Source organism: Vicugna pacos, chromosome X, assembly GCF_048564905.1.
Source record: "Vicugna pacos chromosome X, VicPac4, whole genome shotgun sequence".
NCBI classification, from domain to species: Eukaryota; Metazoa; Chordata; class Mammalia; order Artiodactyla; family Camelidae; genus Vicugna; species Vicugna pacos.
In genome coordinates this window covers 99,363,443-99,386,083 of record NC_133023.1, presented here as the reverse complement: position 1 = coordinate 99,386,083, position 22,641 = coordinate 99,363,443, and positions in this window count along the sequence as shown.

The window sequence follows — 22,641 nt, the reverse complement described above, 5'->3', positions numbered from 1 at the left end:
GTTTTGATTGTAGTTTGATCGTCATGTAGTATTAGGGTTAGGCTTTGGATTCCTTCCCTGCAGTATTTGGGCCTGCAATGCTGTCTTTCCAAGCTCCAGTTTGAGGGCTGAGTAGCGGTGTTTCACATATTTTTCTGTACTGTGAGGATCTGGAGAGAGTGAGGAACACAGCTGAGGCAAAACTGGTATGTGTGCTCCTCAGTGGGATCCCTGGGCTTCTCACTTCTTTTGATTTTGTTTTTGTGGTGTAATATTTAGTACCGGATTCATTCTACATAGTTGTGAGGTGCATTGTAGTCTCACAGTGAGCTATTTGGGAGTTCCAATCATATGCCCAGTTCAGGGCACACTTCCAGAGTCTTTGTTTTCCTATCACTTGGTTGTTTTTCACTTTCCTCATTGCCTATTTCTCTCCAGCAGCCATTTTCAATATATCCTAGTGACCAAAGTGAATTGATAAGGACACCTTCATCCCCAGGGGAGACAGTATAGCTCAGTGGTAGAGCTTGTGTTTCAATCTCCAGTACCTTCATTAAAAAAAAAAAAAAAGGATACTTTTCCAGTAATTTTTTTCTCCAGATTTTGGAATATTGAAGAGAAGTTGTAGAATTTTGCTGGCTAATCAGGAAAGCTGGGGTAGTGAGTTAGAAGCTATGCCCTCCCATGTTGAACTTTGGTTTCTTTAATTGACAACCAGTTTTTAAAATGTATGGCTAATGTTGTAGATACTTTTTGTTTAGTTGACATTGCGTTTCCTCAAGTATTTATACTATTATTCTTACTAACTTGTCTCAATGAGAACCTTCTATGATGCAGTATCATTTAGCCATTTTCACCTGGAAGTTGTCTACACTACATTTTCCAAAATAACTTCAAAGTTCCCTGAATAAATGCATCTTCCAAAAGTAGAATGCAGTGCTTACTTATTTTTCTAATTGAATCATTTAATTAAAATATACTAGTGGGTATAAATTGGGCTCTGCAATGGTTAACAAAAAAAAAAATCTGTCTTAAAATCCTAGTAACTATGTTAAGCAAAATTTAGTACAGAAAAATTTTGACTTGAATAGAAATCCACTGGGGACATTATCCACAATCATACACTTAAATCAATCCATTAAATAGGGAAGAAAGTTAATTGCTACTGAATAGTCACAACTAGTTAAAATACTTGGGGGAAAGAGATTAATATTTTGTTCTAAACATCAGCTTTATCAGAGGCCATTATTTACCAAACTGAAAAATAAGAAATTAATGGAAGATGGAAAGGAAAATGCAATGCAGAATAGCAAAAAAATCTGAATTTTTTTAGAATAGTTAGACAAATTGAAAAGTATGCTTTATTGCTTTATTTTATTTCTTTAATTTCAGTCCTTCTTATTTATCTCTGATACTGGAAATCACAAATTACCTTTGTATTTCTCAGTTGTTCAATATGTCAAATATAAGTCCAGAGCCACATCCAACTTTCATTGCTTTCTAGAAAATGATATTGAACTACTTACATAGACACGAAGAAAGCATGGAAGTATGCAAACTCCATCTTAAGTCTGGTCATGTTAAGACATTTTAACTCTCTTAGAAGATTTCTTAACAAAATTCAGGAGCATATTTTTGTGTTTACTCTAAAACTAGATTCTTGGCTATCCAGCTCTCTCCCCTAGGCTATACCTACATTTTGGCACAATTCAATTGATTAGTCAATCACGTCCAGCAAATTGTCAATATAAAATCAGAGAATTTCAGAGCGGGCAGGGTGTTTGAAAATCAACTGATCCTATTCACCCTATTAGACATGAGGAACCAGAGGCCAATGGTAGGAAAAGTAATAGTTCATCAATCACACAACACAAGATCCAATATCAGAATCAGGACTTTTTGATTCCCAGAATTTACATTCTTTTCCTTGTGCTTGACTACCTCCTGGATTTGATTAGCACTTTTTTTCTTGTTTGTTATGTCTTTACTTGAACTAAAGTACAAACTATTTTCTGAAGTTGAATTAACCAAGAGATGATATTGACATCGTGTGGACAAAGAGTCATTCTTTAGCAAATACCTAGAATCTATGAGGTTTGTCTAACAGCATACCCTCCCCACCTCCAGTGACCTTTTACTCTCTGCTGGTCCTTCCCTACTGATTTTTATTCTTTTAGGGACAACAAAAGCTTGCTTTCAGCAGACTTTTTAATAGCCCCAATAAAGTTTTACTGGTGACAGCTCCCAGAGCATTTGCTTTTTATCAAATGCCAGGCATTCAATTCACTCTCACAGAGAATGTTTCTCTGTGGCACCTTAATCCTCAGTCTCACATTCACCAGCCCCTACAATATCCAGGGCATTATCTGCTCTTCCCATCAAACACAACAACCTAGTACTTAATTTGTCCATTCATTTGTCAGTAAACATCGATGGTGTGCTTGCCCTGTACCATGGATAGTGCCAGTTACTAGAAAGAGAAACAGGTCTAACCTGTCCTCAAAGTGTTCACTGTCTAGATCTCCAACATCAAAAATACTGCTTGCAGCAAAAATAAATACATGGAAACAGTGCTTCATCTCTAAAAGTTTTTCATCTCCTGGTTTTGAAAGAAATTTAACAATGGGCCCTTTATTTAGTTTTCTAGGATCAAAGTGTTACTTGACAGTATAATTGCTATGTGAATTGAAAAGCAATATTTTTACACCATGGCCTCATTAAAAACCACTGTGATTTCTAGAAATAAAAGCCCTTGGATGGTTCCGTATGAGAACTGACATTGGCTTCATTCATTTAAAAAGAAAAGGCAATTGTTAAGACAGTTGTGTCCGCTACACAGATATACTGATTTGTTCATTTCCCCTTTAGAGGGAAATACAGGATACACAAACTACACCATCCTAACCATTCTCCATAATGAATACCTGTGGTTAGGGAAATCTTTTAAGGGGAACTAAAATGTCATCTAGATGTTCTTGTCTTCTCATCAAGATATGATCCAGTACATTATTTCTCCCTGCCAGGAGGGTAAACATAAAAGATCACATTTTCAAACAGCTCATTTAAAGACACGTCAATTTTCTTCTGTGAAATAGTGTTTGAGTGTGTGACGAAATATGCATGAAAATGTAGATACACACTTGTGGTGTGGATTTAAGGCCGATATTAAAAAATTTAGCAAAATCTTACACTTTTCCATTAACCATTTGAAAAATATGTGAAGTTTTCCACCTGAAAGAAACACCAGTAGTATTAAGGATATATCTGAGATTTTACACATTAGCTTGTAAACGTGTATAGGATTTTCACTTTGTTTCAGAATCTCCTTCCAAAACTGGTGAGGAATATTCAGGCATAGCCATATTTATGGGTATGTAGGTATGAGTAGATGACTGTATACATGAGAGTGAAAAGTCCAGAAATGCTCTGATATGAGCAGCAGTGGGGGTAATGTGGGATGTACAGAGCAGAGGAGAAAGGACTTGGCAGGTACACATAGTTGGCTTCCAATATCCGGAAAGGGGATTAAGACAACAATCAGTACACTAATTCTATTAGATCCCAAGGGCAGAACAGATCAAAAAGGTGTTGCTACAGAGATCAGAACATAATTCAATAAGAGGAAGGGTCAAAGAACTTTCTACCAATTAGAGTTGTCTGAAAATGGAATACAAGTCTAAATAAAGCTTATGATCATCTTTCCCATCCTCCCAAAGAGAAAAAAAAATGAGGACCAGCTATATTCTACTGTCTAAGGAATCAGAGCAATTTCATGGAAACTAACAGCAAAATGCAGAGGACTCAGGAAGGACTGGGATTTAGTCTAAATGGTAGACATGGCCATTTCATGAGTCACAAGTTGTTTACAACTTTTCCACATAATTGACCAGACCAGAGTAGAATTTCTCTACCCAAATTTGAAAATCAGAGGATAATCTACCTGGTCCAGCTGGGTCAGATGGCTCTTTCTGGTCTAAACAGCAATGGCTGGATGTTGGCCTCTTATGCTACAGACCTGGTGGACAGGAGCCCATTCCATGGAATTAAGTGGCATTTCTAAAGAGCATGATGGTTTATTGGCTGGGAAGACACCTTGAAACTTGTGTACCACACGTGTACTCAAGTGAACACCATATATTAGCAACAATCAAAAGAATTATACAAATACAAGTAAAGCATGACAAGTTTTATTTTAAATACATTTAAACATGGTAAAATAGTGTTCATTTCATGTCTGTTGTCAAAAATTGAAAGTTATTTGAAAGTTATTTAAAAACGATCAGCAATGCTTAAGCATGGTAATTGCTTATCTTGGAAATGTTTTGAAATTTAAGGCTTAGAAGAGCTTTGAAAGTGTGTAAAGCAAAGTGACAAGCTTGATTCCTATCAACAGGGGCAGAACTGGGCTGTCATTCATCTTTCTACATAGTGCGTTTCCTCCTAATATGGAAAGAAACACAACTTTAATGTCCTATTCTGCTAATATAATTTTATAACCATTTAGAAAATTCCTTTAGAACTGGCAAGTTAATAACCATGATATAACAGAGACATGAAATGTTAGCAAGTAACAGGACTTGGCTTTCAACATATATCAGAATTCGGGCATATGAGTAAACAAGCTACACTTTCTGATTTAAAATCCATTCCAAAAATCAGGCATTATTCTATAGCCAACATACTTTCTTATTAACACAGAAGCAACAGCAACACTCCATTCTTACCCATCATACTCTCCATATTTGGCTCTAAATGGTTGAGTGTTATCCAAAGTAAAACTAATCCAGGAAGCATTAACAACCCAGAAATTTGGTAACAGTTGCAAAGACGACTTGCAAATGTTCCACCCCCTGGGGCCTGAGTCACAGCGGATACGCATCCCTGGGATGAGTCTGCCACTGCACCCTGCCTCAGGCCCAGGACACAGCCACAACCTGGCATCCCTAGTTCTGTGCCACTGCTGTGTCTCTCCTCCCTTGGGGCCTGAGTCCCTGTGGCAAGCATCAGAGACTCAGACCCTGGCTCTGTGGCTGATCTGCACCTGCCCACAGTTCCACTGTATAGAGATACTAAGTTAACTTCTTATCTATCAAGAGCTATTTACATATAGCTGCAATCTACTTTCAGACATTAAATGTGAACTAACACTGCTTAATGAAACTGCCAATACTTTCACTTTCACTATACTCTCAAATCAGTTAACCTGTCTATAGAGAAAAAACCCACCCAGTATATTTTTAATAGATAAAAGGAGGCAATAAAAAGAGAAAAATCATTATATATTAAAATATAAAGAAAATAAACTAATATTTACTGGGCACCAACTCTGTATGTGCCTGGCACGAGGTGAGGTAATTTTTGTAGCTCGTCTCCCTGAAACTTCACAGGAATCCTTTGAGGTCACCATCAGCTTAATTTTGCAGTTGTGTGAACTGAATCTCAGAGAGGCTAGATAACTTGTAAATATATATGAGCACAGAGCCCAAATTTGCATCCAGATGTGTCTCATTCCAAAGACTTGGCCCTTTCCACTAAAGCACAGATTAAAAGCATGAAGAGGGAGAGTATCTAGAATAAAGATATAAAATAGGTTAAGGTTTATAATAAGAAGTACACGTCACAATGGACTATATTTTTGCCTTATGTGGGTCATCACCTTTACTCTAAGCTCTCTGGAAGTCAATGTAAAAAAATGGAAATCCAGCAAGTGTTAAAAGTTCATTGTACCCAGATCAATTGTTCAGAACTACAACTGTATTTGACCTTGAGATCAGATAAGAATTTCTCTGAAGAGTCTTCCCACAGATGATACCTTGCAAGTGAACAAACATCCTCATAATACATGAAACAAGAGTTTCAAAGGGCTGCTTCTTTGGGACCATGCTTATAAAATGAAATTCCCAAAGGGAAGCTCAGTGAAAACAATTGTGTGGTGAACTCTGACAAAATGAGCCAGGTAATTAGCTCTTTGCTGGTTTAATTTAATTATGGTAACTTCTTTAGTATATCTTGAGTGATGGATGGAATCTATATCCTCAAAGCAGTCCTCCTCAAGTACAGCTCCTCTCAGCCAGCTCTCTAGTGTGTATTGGGCAGTGATGATTTTTTTTAAATTTTTCTTTTTTTGTATCCCCTTAGTGGAGGCACTGAAGATTGAGCCTAGGACCTCATGCATGTCAAGCATGCCCTCTACCACTGGGCTATACCCCCACCCCCGGGGCAGTGATGATTTTAAGATTATATTTCTTGACATGTGTTCTGAAGTTAATTACCTCATTTGCTGTAATGAACAGTGGAGCATAGGGTAGAGTTGGCGTCCTGTAAGGCTTATCAGTTCATTAATAAACGCTCATTCTTAAATAGATTTGTTTTCTCCTGACTCAACTCAAGATCTTGGGAAAAAAATAGACACCTATAATAGTATCTGTTTGTATAAGTTCCTTGAAAGGCTTTTCCTACTTGAAAGCACTCTTCCTCAGCAACTCCAGGTTGCTCACACACTACCTCCAAATGCAGACTTCGAGTTCCCTAAAACATTTAGCTCCTCCATGGGGTATATGGAATAATGAAACATTTTGAAAGACTTCAGAACACATCACCCCAAAATATAGCACCCTGGCAATATTAACTAATTTGAATTAAAAACACTTGCAAAGCAGCAAATGCAAAAAGAACATGCTGACTTTCATTCTTCTTAAAAGCAGGAGATGAAACTCCCATGTGAAAGATGTCTTCCCTCCACCAGCAGGAATGTGACACCTGTGTCACCAAGGTTCAAAAGTTGAGGTCGAAAAAAGAAATCTGTTCAAACATACCTTGTTGAACTAACCTTTATCTTGCGAGTCACTTCTCCACCAAATTAACTACCCCAGCCCAAGACACTTTCCTTGTCATGTTTTCACAATTTATTCTCTTTGTCCAACTCAGTATATAGCAGCAGTCAACCAAACTGCTTCTTCAAGCCATCATGTCTCTAGGGAAAATTTCCATGTACACATAAAAAAATAATTAAAATTTGTATGCTTTTTTTCCTGTATATCTGTCTAATGTCAGTTTAATTCCTAGATCTAGCCAGGGACCTTAAGAGGGTAGAGAATTTTTTCCTCCCCTATGATGTACAGACCTTAAAAATGAAACCATATGTCCAAACTTGTCATTTGTACTATAGCAGGGAAAATGATTGTTAAGAAAAGCGTGCCCAGCTTGCAAAAGTATAAGATCACAGAGACAGTAAGATATGGAGCCAAGACTTGAAACTTATTCTTCTGGCTCAAGAGCTAATGCACTTCCTGTTAGGTTGCTACTGATTTACTTGTATAATCAAAGTCCAATAGAATGAATGTGAATGCACAGCATATGAAATACTAGCCTTCCTTGGGAATTTGATGAGAAAAAGTTACATGGACAATTTATTGAAGTCTTGCTACACATCAAGACCCATTTCAAGTGATTCCTATTATTTGCTTCATGTTAATCTTACAACTCTGAAAAGTAGATATTATTGTTTTTCCCATTCCAAAGATAAAATGATTGAACAGCAGATAGATGAAGTGACTTGCCCAGGTCATGTAGTAAGGGGCAGAAACAAAACTCAAATTCTGGTCCCCAAATCTGTGCTTTCAAACAGCGCACTACATACAGAGCCTTTGTCAAGAGTAAAGCTTCCATATAAAGAATTCAGCTAAATAATTCACAGATTAAACATAACAACTGAATGCCTAAGGTATAAGAAAACACGCCCCTTAAACAATAGTTAACGACAAAACTACAAAACATATAGGCATTTAACTGAAAAGCCATTATTGCACCTTTATACTCTGACTAATTATTAATGCAATGTGTTCACTTTAGCTGAGCACTAGAAACACAATTCAAACTGCTCCCACAGGCAATGTGTACACAGAACACTCTGAATGAACTTGAGTGTCCTGGGGAAGATATTTTATTCTCTTGAGAGGCAGCCAATTTAACCTGAAAAGAGATTATAGACTTTTCCCTATACCTGTCCTCAAGATTACTCACCCTTCCTAGCTAATATGAATTCCACAGTCTGCAGAATATATAGTCCCGCATAAGCATTTTAGGCTAAAACCAAAATGCTTTCTTTATGAATTATCCATTGAATTTGCATTTTATTGGCATAAAATATATCAATCAATCTCCAGACAGAATATAGAGGTTAAGAGTATGTGGTACGATGTTCTACTGCTTGCGTTTGAATTTCATTTCCAGCCCTTATTAACTCTCAGCTCTTGGAAAAGCAATCTTCAACATCTCTAAGCCTTAGTTTCCTTATCTGTAAAATAAACAGCCCTCCATGAGGTTCTTATGCAGATTAAAAAAGCAAATGTTTGTAAGACGTTTAGCACAGGTTCTAGGACATAGTACCTGCACATTCATTCATTCAAAAATATTTGCTGATTCTGTTAGAGATTTTAGAGGCTGTGAAGATAAGGATGCCCCTCAAGGAACCATCATCAGACTCAGTGGAACAATTCAGTTCATGGCCAATTAACTCTCAACTGCACATCAGGGTCCTACTGTATCAAAGCCTGTAATACTAAATTTCTTAAGCTCCAAGAACTATACAGTGGATGGATTCATGTGCAATCATAATGCTTGGGGGAGAAAAGAGTTAAAAGGTAGCTACTTCACAGAACCCTAAGCCACAGCTGCAATCCCTGGGGCAGAGTGTCCCTTTGATCCTGCTTTTCCTTGCAGGAAGAAAACTAAGGGAAAAAATAAAAATATTTGTTTCAAATTTCCAAATGGATCCCTTGGAAGCACAACTGCCAGAGAAGACGAGGTCCCTCTAGAGGGCAAATAAACAACCTCGTCTCTTTCCAATAAAGGGAGAGAGAGCCATCTCTATCAGGAAGAGTCCTGTTGGCAACATGTAGAGTGTGCAGATATAAAGACAAGTGATAAACGAGATCAGAGCCATCGGAGGCAAAGTAATGCCGTTACAAGCATGGATATCAGTCATTTTTGTGTTTGGGGAAAGTCCTTCTAGTCTCACATCTGGCCAGTGATTCTAAAATACCGCAAGAAGAGGAGCCTACGGGGGACTCTGGAGGTTCGCCAGGTCAGAAGCAGAGAGGACAATGCCCAGGACAAGCCGAGTGGATACAGCACAGCACTGAAAAAGTGACCTTACCTGAGGCAGGATCGCTAGAACCAGTTCCTACTGGGGAAGACTGGGTCTTCAAGGGATCCCTGTCTCTGCACTACAAGGATGCAAGTAATCTTTCTCTCTGTGTGTAACACTCCAGTCTCCTGAAAATGTGATACCTAAGCTGAAAGCTGACGAAAAATTAGTCAGTCAGAGGAGGCCTGAGGCTAGGGAAGCCAGAGAGTTCCGTGAAGCGGGACAGCACGTGGGAAAGACACGAGGAGCTGGACTGGAGGAGCTGTTGGCTCAGTCTGGCCAGAAAGCTTGGCAGAGGCCAGGTAGCAGTTGGTTCCTATGAGATCAAGAAACCCAGAAGACACTGGAATTCATGGTATTCATAGTATACCATGAATACTCACCCAAATTCATTGAAAATTAACTATTACTCAATTATAATTAATTATTTTAAGCACAACCCATAAATGCTTGAGTTTATAATTATACAATTATATATCTATACTATCTAATCAGATAGCACATAGTTTGATATATGAAACGGAACATGTTATATTTATATTATAGCATATATACTTACAAAATAAAGAAGTGTTAGTGATAAGTAATTCTTTATTCAGCATGTATTAAGTGCCTGCTCCCTGTCAAACACTGTCCTCAGTGCTGTGTGTACTCTCTTGAACAGATCAGGCACGCTCCCTGCCCTCCATAAGTGTACATTTGTGGGGAGGGGAGCAGATAATAAGTAGGTACATTTCTTACATGTTTATGTAATGAGACATGGTATACAAGAAAACCTGGAACTGTAATAGAGATTCACTTCTGAGCGAGGGACTAGGAAGGGAGGCGCTTTGGATAGGGTGTTTAGGCCTTCCTAGAGAGGTGACAGTTGAGATGGGACATGAATGACAAGAGAACAGTCAGAAGAGCATTCCTGGCATATAAACAGTGAGTCCAAGGCCACAGGGTACAAACACTTAATGAGTTCAATAAACTGAAAGAAGGACAATGTATGGGGAACGTTAGGAGGGAAGAAGAAGGTGGTATGAGATGAGGTTAGAGAGGTGAGCGCAGGTTAGGTTATGCAGATCCTGGGAAGTCAGGGGAAGGCATGTAGACTTCATTTTCAATTAAATAAAAAGCCAGCATCATCTTTGCTCCTTCTCAAATCCCTTATGGCAAGTTCTAGGAAATGTCAAAGGATGCGTTTCATGTGTGCTTGTGAATTAGCCCTCTTGGCTCCCATAGAGCATCTGCCATTTCCTCCTGTTCTCTCCTGGTCCAGCTACTATAGCTTCACCTATCACAGAGATGACCACAGTAATAGAATACCACCGTGTCACGACACTGAGGCTACAAAATTGATTGCCGAGCACTACAGAGGGATGTCCTATTGGCATTCCAATAGGGGACTAAGCTGGTTCTGACTCACACAGCTGTATCTGCCCTGTGGTGCACGGTCTGCAACACCGTGTCAGCCCAAATGAGGAGGGTGCCCTGTCTTGTCCCTGTAGGGGCTACAATCTAGGACTTGGGTGTTATACTCTAGTTCATACACAGGCTCCAAAACACCAGAGCTTTGTGTGACTTGAGTGATATCATTTTTTTATATAACCACTTTTTATCACATATTATGATGATTGTCCCACTCTAGGACTCAGGTCTTTGAGAGCTCGTCTTGAGGAAAATCTGAGTGATCAACATTATTATGTTCTTAGAATCTTTCCCTCATCTTCTCCTTTCCTCTCCCAAACTGATATATGACAACATTTGAAATGCACAGCCCTCCTCTAGTAGGAGAGTTTGTTCCTCCCCCGACCTGAGATGCCGCACAGTTTCTCAAGTAAACACACCCTTGGTGGACCTTTCCCTATCGGTCCTCTAGACTAGCTCCAGCTGCCAAGCAGAAACTTTGAGGTCACTATGATCTTGATAAGATAAATCTCATTAGAATGGCGGATATGGAAACCTTTCAGAGTGTGCTGAGAGGCAGCGGGAGGTAAGGAAGTGAAGACAGAAACTGTAGGCAACTCTTTCAAGAAATTTTGCTTCAAAGAGGATTAGAGACATGGGGTAATGCTAGAATAGGATAAATATTAATAATATCCCGTATAAGTAAAATTGAGGCCTGGAGTATCTTGCCAATGTCAGAGAGTCAATAAGCTATGGATGTCGGACTCAAATCCAAGTTTTTCCGATCTCAAACCTCCTATTTTTTCCACTCTACTAGGATGCAATATATGCCTGAACAATTTAGCCTGAAACACTAGCCTTAAACTTACAAAAGCCATTTTAATTCTACAAGCATATTTCCTTTACATAGTATTCCAGGAAAGAAAGTTAAAATTTCAACGTTATATTGCTAATCAAGGCATGGTGCTTTTATTAAACAGAGCTGAGAAAACAGTGCAAACACGGAGGAAATAACCAGTGAATCTGCTGAATTTGAAAGCCCTGCATTGCATTTGGTTTAGCCACACAATCTCAACAAAACCTTTTGATTGACTTAAAAATAGTAGGAGAATGGAACTTACATTTTTATCTCCTACTTTATTTAATTCATATATCATACTAAGACCTTTAGATCTATTTTTATAGTCTCAGTGGAAAACTACTCATGATAAGTGACCCTTAACAGATTCTTCTTCTGAGTGTCAACCATGACAGCAAACACAACTTGCCACTTTTCAAACCCTCAGATTATTTCTGTAGTTTCTTGATTTTTGTGGTAAGTGCAGTCCACAACAGAAAATCAATACTGATGGGTAAGCACAGCATGGTCACTGCCCTTGAAGAGTTTATGTTCCTGGAATAAGTGTCACACGGAAATGGATTAGAAGCTTGGATTAGACACATGTGCATCATGAATATGCTAACTTTCCACTTAAAAAAAAATTGGTTTATAATGAAGAAACTCTAGAAAACAACAATATTGAAGCCTGAATATTTCCAATGATCTCATTTTTGCTTGTAAAAATATCTGTAATTTGGTTTCCAATTAAAAGATAAGACCGCATACAACAACTTGGATAAATCTTCAGAGAATTACAATGAGTAGAAAAAAAAGCCAATTTCAAAAGGTTACATACTCTATGATTGCATTTATTTAGCAATAATGAAATGCCAAAATTATAGAAATAGAGAACAGATTAATGGTTGCTAGAGATTAGGGATGGAGATTAGGGAAGTTATAAATGGATAATGCAAGGGATCCTTGTGGTGATGGAATTGTTCTGTATCTTGGCTGTATTAATGTATGTATCCTGGCTGTGATATTGTACTGTGAATGAAAAGTATTGTCAGCCATATCAGTAAACAAAAGATGTTGTGGCCAGCAAGTCATCAGCCACTACCACAAACCCTGAAAGTGAGCGGAGGGAACTCAGGATGCCAACAAGAAGGCAGCCTAGCCTCTGCTGCCACCCTCAATGGTGCACCTGGAGGGATCTCAAGATGGAAAAGAACAGGATAGGGGGCCCTAGATAGCTAGGTGCACGTCAAAGGAATGATTTCAATGAGTCCAGAACTTTGCACTTTCCCATACATAGAAGAGTGGTAAATTTCTTAACTTGAGATGTTTGGTTTTCTTTAATTAACAGTAATCTTTTAATGTTCTGACTACCTGCTCTTTGTTGCAAAAACTGCTATGTATCCTGGCTCCTACCCTGCCTGGGCAGAACAGTCACTTAGAGTGATCTGAGACGCTGCCTCCCAGGCTTGAGTCCCCAGAAAGTCTGCGGAATAAAACATAGCTCAACTTCTAGGTTGTGCATTTTTTTTGTCAGCTGACAGTTTGATGGTTTTGCAAGACATTGGGGGAAGTTGTGTGAAAGGTAGACTGTGTTTCTCTGTATTACTTTTTACAATTGCACATGAATCTACAATTGCCTCAAAATAAAGACGAATTTAAGTTAAAGGTGAGGCCTTCCTATATGCACAATAGTACAAATAGGCATATAGAAGCAACTAACCATGCCTAAAACTGCGATGATAATTGTTCTTTTCTCCAAACCCATACATAAACAGTAGGAAGCCATTTAAAATTATGACCCTGAGTTTTATTTCTTTTTTTCCTAGAAATAAATCTAAATAAAACTGAATTTCCCTTCTTGGTATCACAAAACAAGAAGTGGCAGATTTGAAATAGTGCCCCAAAGAGCAGATGGTCTAAGAGTTAAGTGGACTAATTTTCTGTTGTTGCATCAGTGGAGGTATAATTAAATTTCCAATAAAAATAGAGACATCATTAAGAAAGCTTCCTGAGACACACTGCACATAAGAAATATAAAAATAATGTCCTTTTGGACAGAAACATGAAAAAGTAAGAGCTATCTATTTGGAATTTCCTTTATTATAACTAGAGAGGTGGGTCATTAAAGACTAAATGTCATACATTTAATTGCTTTTCACATAGTATCAAAAGTCCCACATTGTGAATCAAAACAGGAACAATAAATTGACACTCTCACACCTCTACTAACAAATTAGACTGCCTTCAAGCAAGGAGGCACTTGTCAAATCTTCTTGGCAGCCCATAGAAACCCGCTCCTCTGAACCAGTTTCTGTCCAAGCAATAGCTCACATGGTGGAGAAAAGCAGTTACTGGGGGAAAACTGCATTTATTTCCCCTGCAGGAGGTCCCGCCTGTAGTCCTGGCAACCAAATTGGTAACAACCCATTCACATACAATGTAGCTGGCCAACTTCACTCCAATCACCTAGTCTTCCTCTGCGTTTATCCTATAAGTGTGATAATGAATAAATCAATTGTAGGTGTCAATGTGAACTAACATAGACCCTGAAAAGAGAGCTAACTACAAACGTGGGCTCCTTACCACCCTCCAATCTGTTCAGCTACTGAGAGCTTTAGTCTCTCAGACTGACACTTTTTAAAAGCTGCAAAAGGATCTTTTATGAAGATAAATCAAATAATAAATAACTAGATAAAGTGGAAAATAAGTTGACTGATTGGTGTCCTCTCTATAACTATTCATTTACTCATTCATCAAATATATAGTGTGCATGTCCCATGTAAAACTAAAAAAATGTAGTAAGTAAGGGGATGGACTCTAGATTTATGGAGAATTGAAATAAGATCCAGGCTTTTCAGGTACAAAAGGTCATATCTTGCATGATTCTATTTTTAAGTAATGTCCAGAGTAGGGACATCTCCAGAGACAGAAAGCAGATTAATTGTCCCAGGGGTGGGGGAGGGGAATGGGAAATGATGGCTCACTGGGTACAGAGTTGCTTTTTGAGGTGATGAAAATGTTTGGAAACTAGATAGAGATGATGGTTGCAAAGAACTGTCAGTGAACTAAATGTCACCAAAATGTTTATTTTAAAAGTGGTTAAATTTATGTTAAGTAAATTTGACTTCAAAAAAAATTTTTTTAGTTTAAAATCCAGACTTCTCAACTATGTAGTTGCATGATCTTAGACAAGTTTCATGAGCCTCCCTGCACCTCAGTTTTCTCAGAGTATTGCAGGGGAGCAATACTGCTAAATGTCTCTTTGGCATGTGTATTATTTTGAGCTGAAAACAATGAAAGCCCAAGAGGAAGAAACTTTGACCTTCCCCCTAATTGCCTAAAAAGTTTAGTTAGAGGGCTTGCTCCTAGAATAGAGCTATAACCAGAGGTATCTGCAAAGAATATGGGCTAGATGTAATGTGAGGAGAGGGCTTAGTGACCCAAGTCCACTGTATGCCCCATTGTGTCTGCACAGCCCAGCAGACACTTATTTACCAAACCTTTGCTTTTCCATCTCCATGTCAATTGCCTTCTTACCTTTTGGAGCCCCAAACCACTCCCCCCCAACATCCTCTTTTGTCTTTAGCTGAAGATGGTTTTTAAGGTGAGAGCTTCAGCTGTATTGGGAAGGTACGCAGTTCTCAAGGGTCTCTCCCGTGTATACGTTATTACACTTTCTTTGATTTTCTCCTCTTAATCTGTTCCATGTCAATTTAATTCTTAGACCAGCCAGAAGAACCTAGAAGAGTAGAGGAAAATTTCTTTGTCCCCAGCAGTATAAATTGGGATGACAATACTTATCTCATAGATTAACTTCTTTAAGTTCCTTAACATGATACTTGTCACTCAATCAATGCTATACGGGAGTGAGGAAAGGAGTAATGATGTCTTGGGCACTGTGGGAAACAGAAAGAAATCAGAAATGGGTCCTGACTTCAAGTTTCTCATCATCAAGATGAGGAAACAGAGAAGTAAACACTGAGTTTTAATAGTGGTGACTGAAAAATAGCACAGACTAAAAGAGGGACTGTTCTGAAGAAGTAAGGGAGAAGCCAGGATATACAGGAGTTTTCGGGAAAAAAAAGTAGAACACCAAAAGATTACTGTTAATTAAAGAGAAATCAGACATCTCAAATTCATGAATTTAGCACTTTTCTATGTATGGGGAGATACAAGAGTCTGGACTCACTGAAATCATTCCTTGGATATGCATCTTAACTATCTAGGGCCAGTATCCAGTTTTATCCATCCTGAATCCTCTCAGGGTGCACCGTCAGGGGTGGTGGTAGGTGGTAGGGGCAGCTGCAGTGGTTGATGGTTTGATGGCCACAACATTCTTTGTTTACTGATATGGCAGGAGACATTCTTTGTCCACAATAAAATTCAGCAAGTGTAGGATAAAAGAATTTATAATGTATTGTGGGAACACAGAGCAGGAAAAGGATATTTCTGCTTGCAGGAATTTTTCCCGAAATGTTGGCCTCTGTGTGCCAGTGTCGAATTAAGTCTTGGAGACAGAGTTTTGGGTGAAGTAGAAAAGAAACAACTTTAATTGCTTTGTTGGACAAAGGGGACCACAGTAGGCTAGCACCTTTAGAACTATGTGTCCACCAGGGATAAGGCATGAGGAAGTTTTATGGGAAAGATCTGGGGTGCAGAGCAGGTGATAAGGACCAGGGTTTGCAGGTCTCGTACTCTTCTTGTTCCAGAAGTCTACTTAGATACAATTGTATCTGGTATCATGATAATCTCGTGATGGGTTTGTGGGTTTCTGGAGCTCAGGTGGCTCTTAGAATATGACTGTCTTCCTAGAACAAAGGAGGCTCAAGGGGCAGGGGTGAGAGCGAATGTAATGAGAAAGTTAGGGGCTGTTTAGCACAAAAGCAGTTGAGTAAGTTACACAAAGATGGGGGCTTGTCAGAGGAAAAAAAAACACATTGTAAGAATTCCAAGTCAGATTGAATCAGCAAACAGCTTTAGTGTGAGGGAAGCCATTTTGGAACGGAGGTTAGTTTACTGTTTCAGAGTCAAGGAGCTTCATTAAGGAAATGAATTCTAGCCTGGGTCATGAGGATGATTTAGCCATTACTAGGTGAAGAGAAAAGACATTCCTGGGAGAAAGAATGGGTACAAAAAGGATAGAATTATGAAAGTTTTGTTTTTCCTCTGTCCATGAGTTTTAGGAAAATAATATTCCTCAAAAGAGTGCATTAGCATTAGGAGTTCTTAGGCTCAAATAAGCTATCTTCAGACAGGAGACCCTAAACCATCCAGGAAAAGGGGCTTACTAGAAAATTTGTCTTTTGCAAGCCTGTGTAAAATGAGAACTATTAAAAAGTAAGTAAATGTGTAGTAAATAACGTTATAAAATGTAATAAAGTTGGACTGTTGGAAAGTTTCTGTTTCTTAACAATTAAAGGGAATACATAAGGTACTGTCTACTGGAATCTTAGAGAGGTTTTTCAAATCAAGAGCCAGTAGGAAACATAACTAATGAAAGTGGAATTTCATGTTGTTTTCTACTATGTGATTTGGTGGCTTCAACTCACCTTCAAATGCCAAATAAACATGCCCCTTACTTGCTGGAACTGAAGACTGTTCAATGATGATGCTTGAATGATGTTATTTTCAAATAACAAAGAAGGGTTCTCCATTAGGTTGTCAAATCTAATTTTGTCTGTGCTTTATCTTCACTGTGTTGTTTTAAAGTGGTAGAGTTATATCATATATCTGCCAAGGAACGGTGATTTTCAGGAGAAGAGAATTTTCCTTTCGAACTTAGTACATAATAGGCAGGGATATATGGATTAGAATGGTAGCCTGCTTTAGTGGAAAGGTCATGGAGTCCTTGAATGTCCTTGAGTAACTCACTTATATATCTTGCCGGGCTCTTATAAGAATCAAACGTGATAAAGCAGGTGAAAGTGTTTGCTGTACTTCAAATGTTAAGCATTTAGTGTGAGTCTGCATTTTCAACGGTGGATGATGACCATATGCTTCCGAATTAATGTGATTTCAGTGAGCAAACATTTTCAACATCTAACTCATATCATGTTCAGGGACACACTCTTTGGAGATTAAAGTTGTCCATACCATTCTCAGCAGCAAAGCTGAAAATCCAAATGCTTCTCATCCTCTGAAACTGTTGGATGAATCAATAACGTAGAAGCTATTAGATTGTAATGGATAGAGAGGAAATTGACAATGCTGACTCAGTCATTCTCCCTAGAAGTCACAAAAGTTCTGCACCACACCCCGGTTTTTTTTCCCAACTGTTTTATTTCCGTGAATTTATGGGACATCAATGTGCTTAGAACTACTAATAAGTGCTATGAGGTTAACACACTGAGAATGACACGGTTTTTACTTCTCATATTGTTGACAAACTGGGACCATTTTTTCAACGATGATTTTTAAGTGCCTGCTCTGTTCATGTCACTGTGCAGGACTCACAGTATGTACATATGCGCCATTCCTTCTTCTTGTAGAAAACAGTGTTAAACTGAATGTAACTGACCAACAAAATGGTTGATACAGCCCCAAAGAATGCTGTACTATCAGGAAAAGGACAAAAGAGTTCTGTGTTTAGCTATTAAAGAAGATTTCATGGAGGAAGAGAGATTTGAGCTGGATCTCGCCAGATGGTTTTGATGGATAGAAAGGATGAGGAAAAGAGAAATATGTAGAGATTCATTCCAGGAATATTCATTCAAAATCACAGATTGGCATCTACTTTGGCCAGGAATTTTTCTGGCTGCTATGGTTATTAATTATCTATATTAAATGACAGTCAAATGAATAGTGATTAAGTGAACATACGAGATCAACAAGCAACTAACCCAGCTGAGGATGCAGATGGTGAAAAAGATCTGAGTTGCCTTCCAGGGATGGTTTCTATCTGCTAATATTCCTCTACCCCTTTCTTCCATGAAAATAGTAAGGAAGAAGGCCCCTTATAACATATGGTGAAGACAGGTGGGGAGTAAGAACAAAAGTTCAGTCACTCTTTGGGCTAAAATTATTTTGTTTCTTTCCTAATATTCCCATAGGAAAGTGGTTAACTCCTTTGAGAATCTGATAAAAGAAAAGAAAAAAAGCAAATTTGTACTCAGACATTTTTGCATGCAGTTTCATGGGAGTCAGGATCCCGAAGGTTCATACACACAGCCCCTAGGGGTTTATGGACCCTAGTTACAAATATCTAAAAGGCAGTCAAAAAAGAATCCTGGTTAAAATCATTAACTTGCTTATGTATTAATCATTGGGTTGCCTGTCTTTGGAATTAGTTCCACTTCTGCCAAATGAATTGGCAGAAATTCGAGCATATAGAATGCTTTTTTCCCACTTACAAAGATTGTTAATTATTTCCTCAGGCCTCAAGCACCATTATAATTAATAATAGCTTAGATGAAAAATAAATTAGAAAAAAATCCCAGATGTTCTATGACAGCATAGAATTACAGTAAAACTAATATTTAGCATTTCAGAATTTACTTACATGTGCCCAAACTTATCAGAAGTGTGTTGATAATTAACAAAAGCTGATCAGTATAACTACCTCTGGAACACATCTACAATTGTATTGAAGCTTCCTCAACACCACTGTTATTTAAATCACGCAGGTCATTCTTGGCTGCTCCTAGAAGTGGACTTTTCCTCTTGCATGAGGTCACAGGGCCACCTTGAGGACGGGTATTGGGTCTTATACACCTTAAGATCCTCCATAGCACCGTGTACTAACTACATAGTTGGTGCTTACTCTCTTTTGGACAAAAGAAAAATGTTTTCAGGGAGAGGCTAGTTCCATGTACTGTCATTTCCTTTGTACACTGTAGGAAGTTCAAGTATGCAATGGACCAAGTTTGGTTTTAAGAGGAAGAGAAAAAAAGAATCCATAATAATTCTAGCTCAGCTTCTCTCAAAATATGAAGTATCATCATCACCTGGAAATTTGTCAGAAGTATAGAATCTTGAGCCCAGCTAGAACCACTACATCAGAAACTCTGGGGATGAGGCCCTACATTCTGTGTTTTAACAAGGCTTCTAGATGATTTTGAATACAAGCTAATATGGAAAAACCACCAATCTAGATAAATGATCTTGCCAAGAGATTTATTCTCCAAAATACTGACACATGATAATAATTGACAATTTCCAATCCACTGACTTCATCATGTAAAAAAAAATTATTGGATAATGAAAGGAGCACTGGCATGGGAATCAGATATATCTGAGCTAGTAGTAAATGCTAGCTCTGCCACTTTCTTTTTAAATTAATTTACTTTTATGGAAGTATAATTGATTTACATATTGTGTTAGTTTCATGTACAGTTTCAAGTGTAAAGTGATTTAGTTATACATATATATTCATTTTCATATTCTTTATCATTATAGGTTATTACAAGATATTAAATATAGTTCCTTGTGCTATACAGTAGGACCTTGTTGTTTATCTATTTTATATACAGTAGTGTGTATCTGCTAATCCCAAACTCCTAATTTATCCCTCCCCTACTTTTCTTCTTTGGTGGCCATAAATTTGTTCTCTATGTCTGTGAGTCTATTTCTGTTTTGTGAATAAGTTCATTTGTATGATTTTTTAGATTCCACATATAAGGGATACTATATAATATTTGTCTTCATCTGACTTACTTCACTTAGAATGATAATCTCTAGGTCCATCCATGTTGCTGCAAATGGCATTATTTTATTCTTTTTTATGGCTGTGTATTATTCCATTATATATAATGTGTATATATAATATATAATATACACCACATATTCTTTATCCATTCATCTGTTTATGGACAGGTTTCGTTCATGTCTTGGCTATTGTAAATAGTGCTGCTATGAACATTGGAGTGCATGTATCTTTTTGAATTAAGGCTCCCTCTGGATATATGCCCAGAGTGGGATTGCTGGATCATATGGTAATGTCTGTTTTCAGTCTTTTGAGGAATCTCCATAATGTTTTCCATAATGGCTACACCAAACTACATTCCCACCAGCAGTGCAGGAGGGTTCCCTTTTCTCTATACCCTCTCCAGCATTTATTATTTGTGGACTTTTTAATGATGACCATTCTGACTGGTGTGAGGTGATACCTCATTTTTGTTTTGATTTGCATCTCTGTAATAATTAGCAATACTGAGCATTTTTTCATGTGTCTGTTGGCCATCTGTATGTCTTCTTTGGAGAGCTGTGTATCTAGATCTTATGCCCATTTATATATATATATATATATATTTATATTACTAGCTCTGCCATTTTCTAACAGTGTAGCATTGGGTAACGTTTGTAACATCTCTAAGCCTCAGTTTCCTCATCTGTAAAATGAGGTTATTGTACAAGTTGATTTTAAAGTTCCCTACAAGCTGTATAATTTTGTATGTTTCATTGTAGACAAATATTAGTATGTATTTATTGAGTATCTATCACAATTGCAACAAATCTGGAGGATATGAAAGAAAACAAACAGCTCCTACTGTCAAGAAACTCAAAATCCAACTAAAATATGTAACTTATACATATAAGAAGTACATTAGAGAACAACAGAAAAATATGAGCCTGATCATGGCGAGGTCAACTCAGAATTAAGGAAGTCTGCTCTTTCAGTGGGGTGATTTGAGAGACATCCAGAGGACAGAAAAGTCTAAGGATAACCTTCTTCCCACTAGTCTATGCCACTGTCTCCAGATAAATCTCTCCAGCCTTATATGGTAATAGGATTAGGTAGGAATTTAACAGTTTTGAGCACTTTCTATATTTCATGCATTGTACTTGATGCTTTACATACATGACTTTGTTTAAAAAGCTCATGACAACCGAAGAGCCAGATACTACCATCATCCCCATTTCACAAATAAGAAAGCTGAAGCTCGGAGTTTAAATAATTTACCCAAATGTACACATCCCAAAGATGGATCTGGGACTCAATCCCAGATCTGTGGCCTTTCAAAGTCCATTCTTTTCTATTGCATAAATGTGTTTCACTAGAGAGATGTATTTAGATAGATGTGGTGAGACCGGTTGTTAAATGAGTAGATGCTATGTGTAGACAAAGAAGCTATTAACACTCGTGTGAAGAATAGAATAGGAATAAAAATAGTGTCAGAATTCTAACAGAACTCAAATTGGGAATAGCCAATTATTACCCCTTTTTCATATGAAAACTGAGTGTGCTAGCTAAAGTCAGTTATGGGAATTCGTTCATGTGACCCTAAGGCAATGAAAGAAAGAAATATTTTCATTTTGTATTTATCATATTTCCACGAAAAGAATCCATTTTATAAACTTAATGGGATTAAGCATTCATACTCTGAGATATTTCAAATCTTCTATAAAGCAAATAGCCATCAACTATCATCCACCCAGATCAAAAGAACCCAGAAAGGAGATGTACAAGGTTAGATCAATTTAAGATGCCTTTGGGGATTACAAAGTGGTCCACTGAGATCAAATTTACCACCATCTTGGCCTCCGGGTCTACTGGGAGTTGACTTTTCCACCATCTTGGTGGTAATCACAGTGTCATTCCTTTCATGGCTGCACCCTGCCCCCTTCTCTCCTGTCTCAGTACCACCTAGCAACAGCTTGTGTTAATCTGGTGACTATCCATCCTCATCTCCTCATTTCTTCCACTCTTCTTTATGATGGTGATATCAAAATATTATTATATAACATTAAATATATGCATATCTTTCTAGTATATATACTTTTATAGCCATTTTAAATAAGCTAAATATTATTTTATAGCATCGTTTTATTTTATCCTCATTATTAAGAAAAGCTAAAAATATTATGACTCTACACTTTAGCAATGTTCTTCACTTACTTCCATAGGAGTACTGCTAGTCGCTTATTTGTTTGTCCTCAGATCCATTTCCCACCTCCTGCCTGATCAGTTCTCTGTGGAACATGGTGGAGGTGGGGAGGGGAAAGAGGCTAACCCCTGAAAACTGCCTTTTCTAGGCATCCTTGTCAGCTGGCTTCCAGTTTGGTTTCGCTAACAGATGATACTAGAGGAATGTGGAAGGTTGAAAGCGGGAAGAATTCAGGGCATCTCTTGCTCTCTCTGCCCACTCCAGGTGGTCTTTCTGGCAGTGGTTCATCTCTGTGTTTCCAGTTCCAGATGCACAACCTCTGCCTTTATGACACCAGTCCCCGTCAGTAGCCTGAGCTGTACCAGCACCACCTCTGCTCTGTCTCTCCAGCCCCAGAGCTGGTAGCAGCTTCTTGCTGCTGCAAATTCTTGTGTTGTTTCACTTTTCCACTTGTCTTTTGG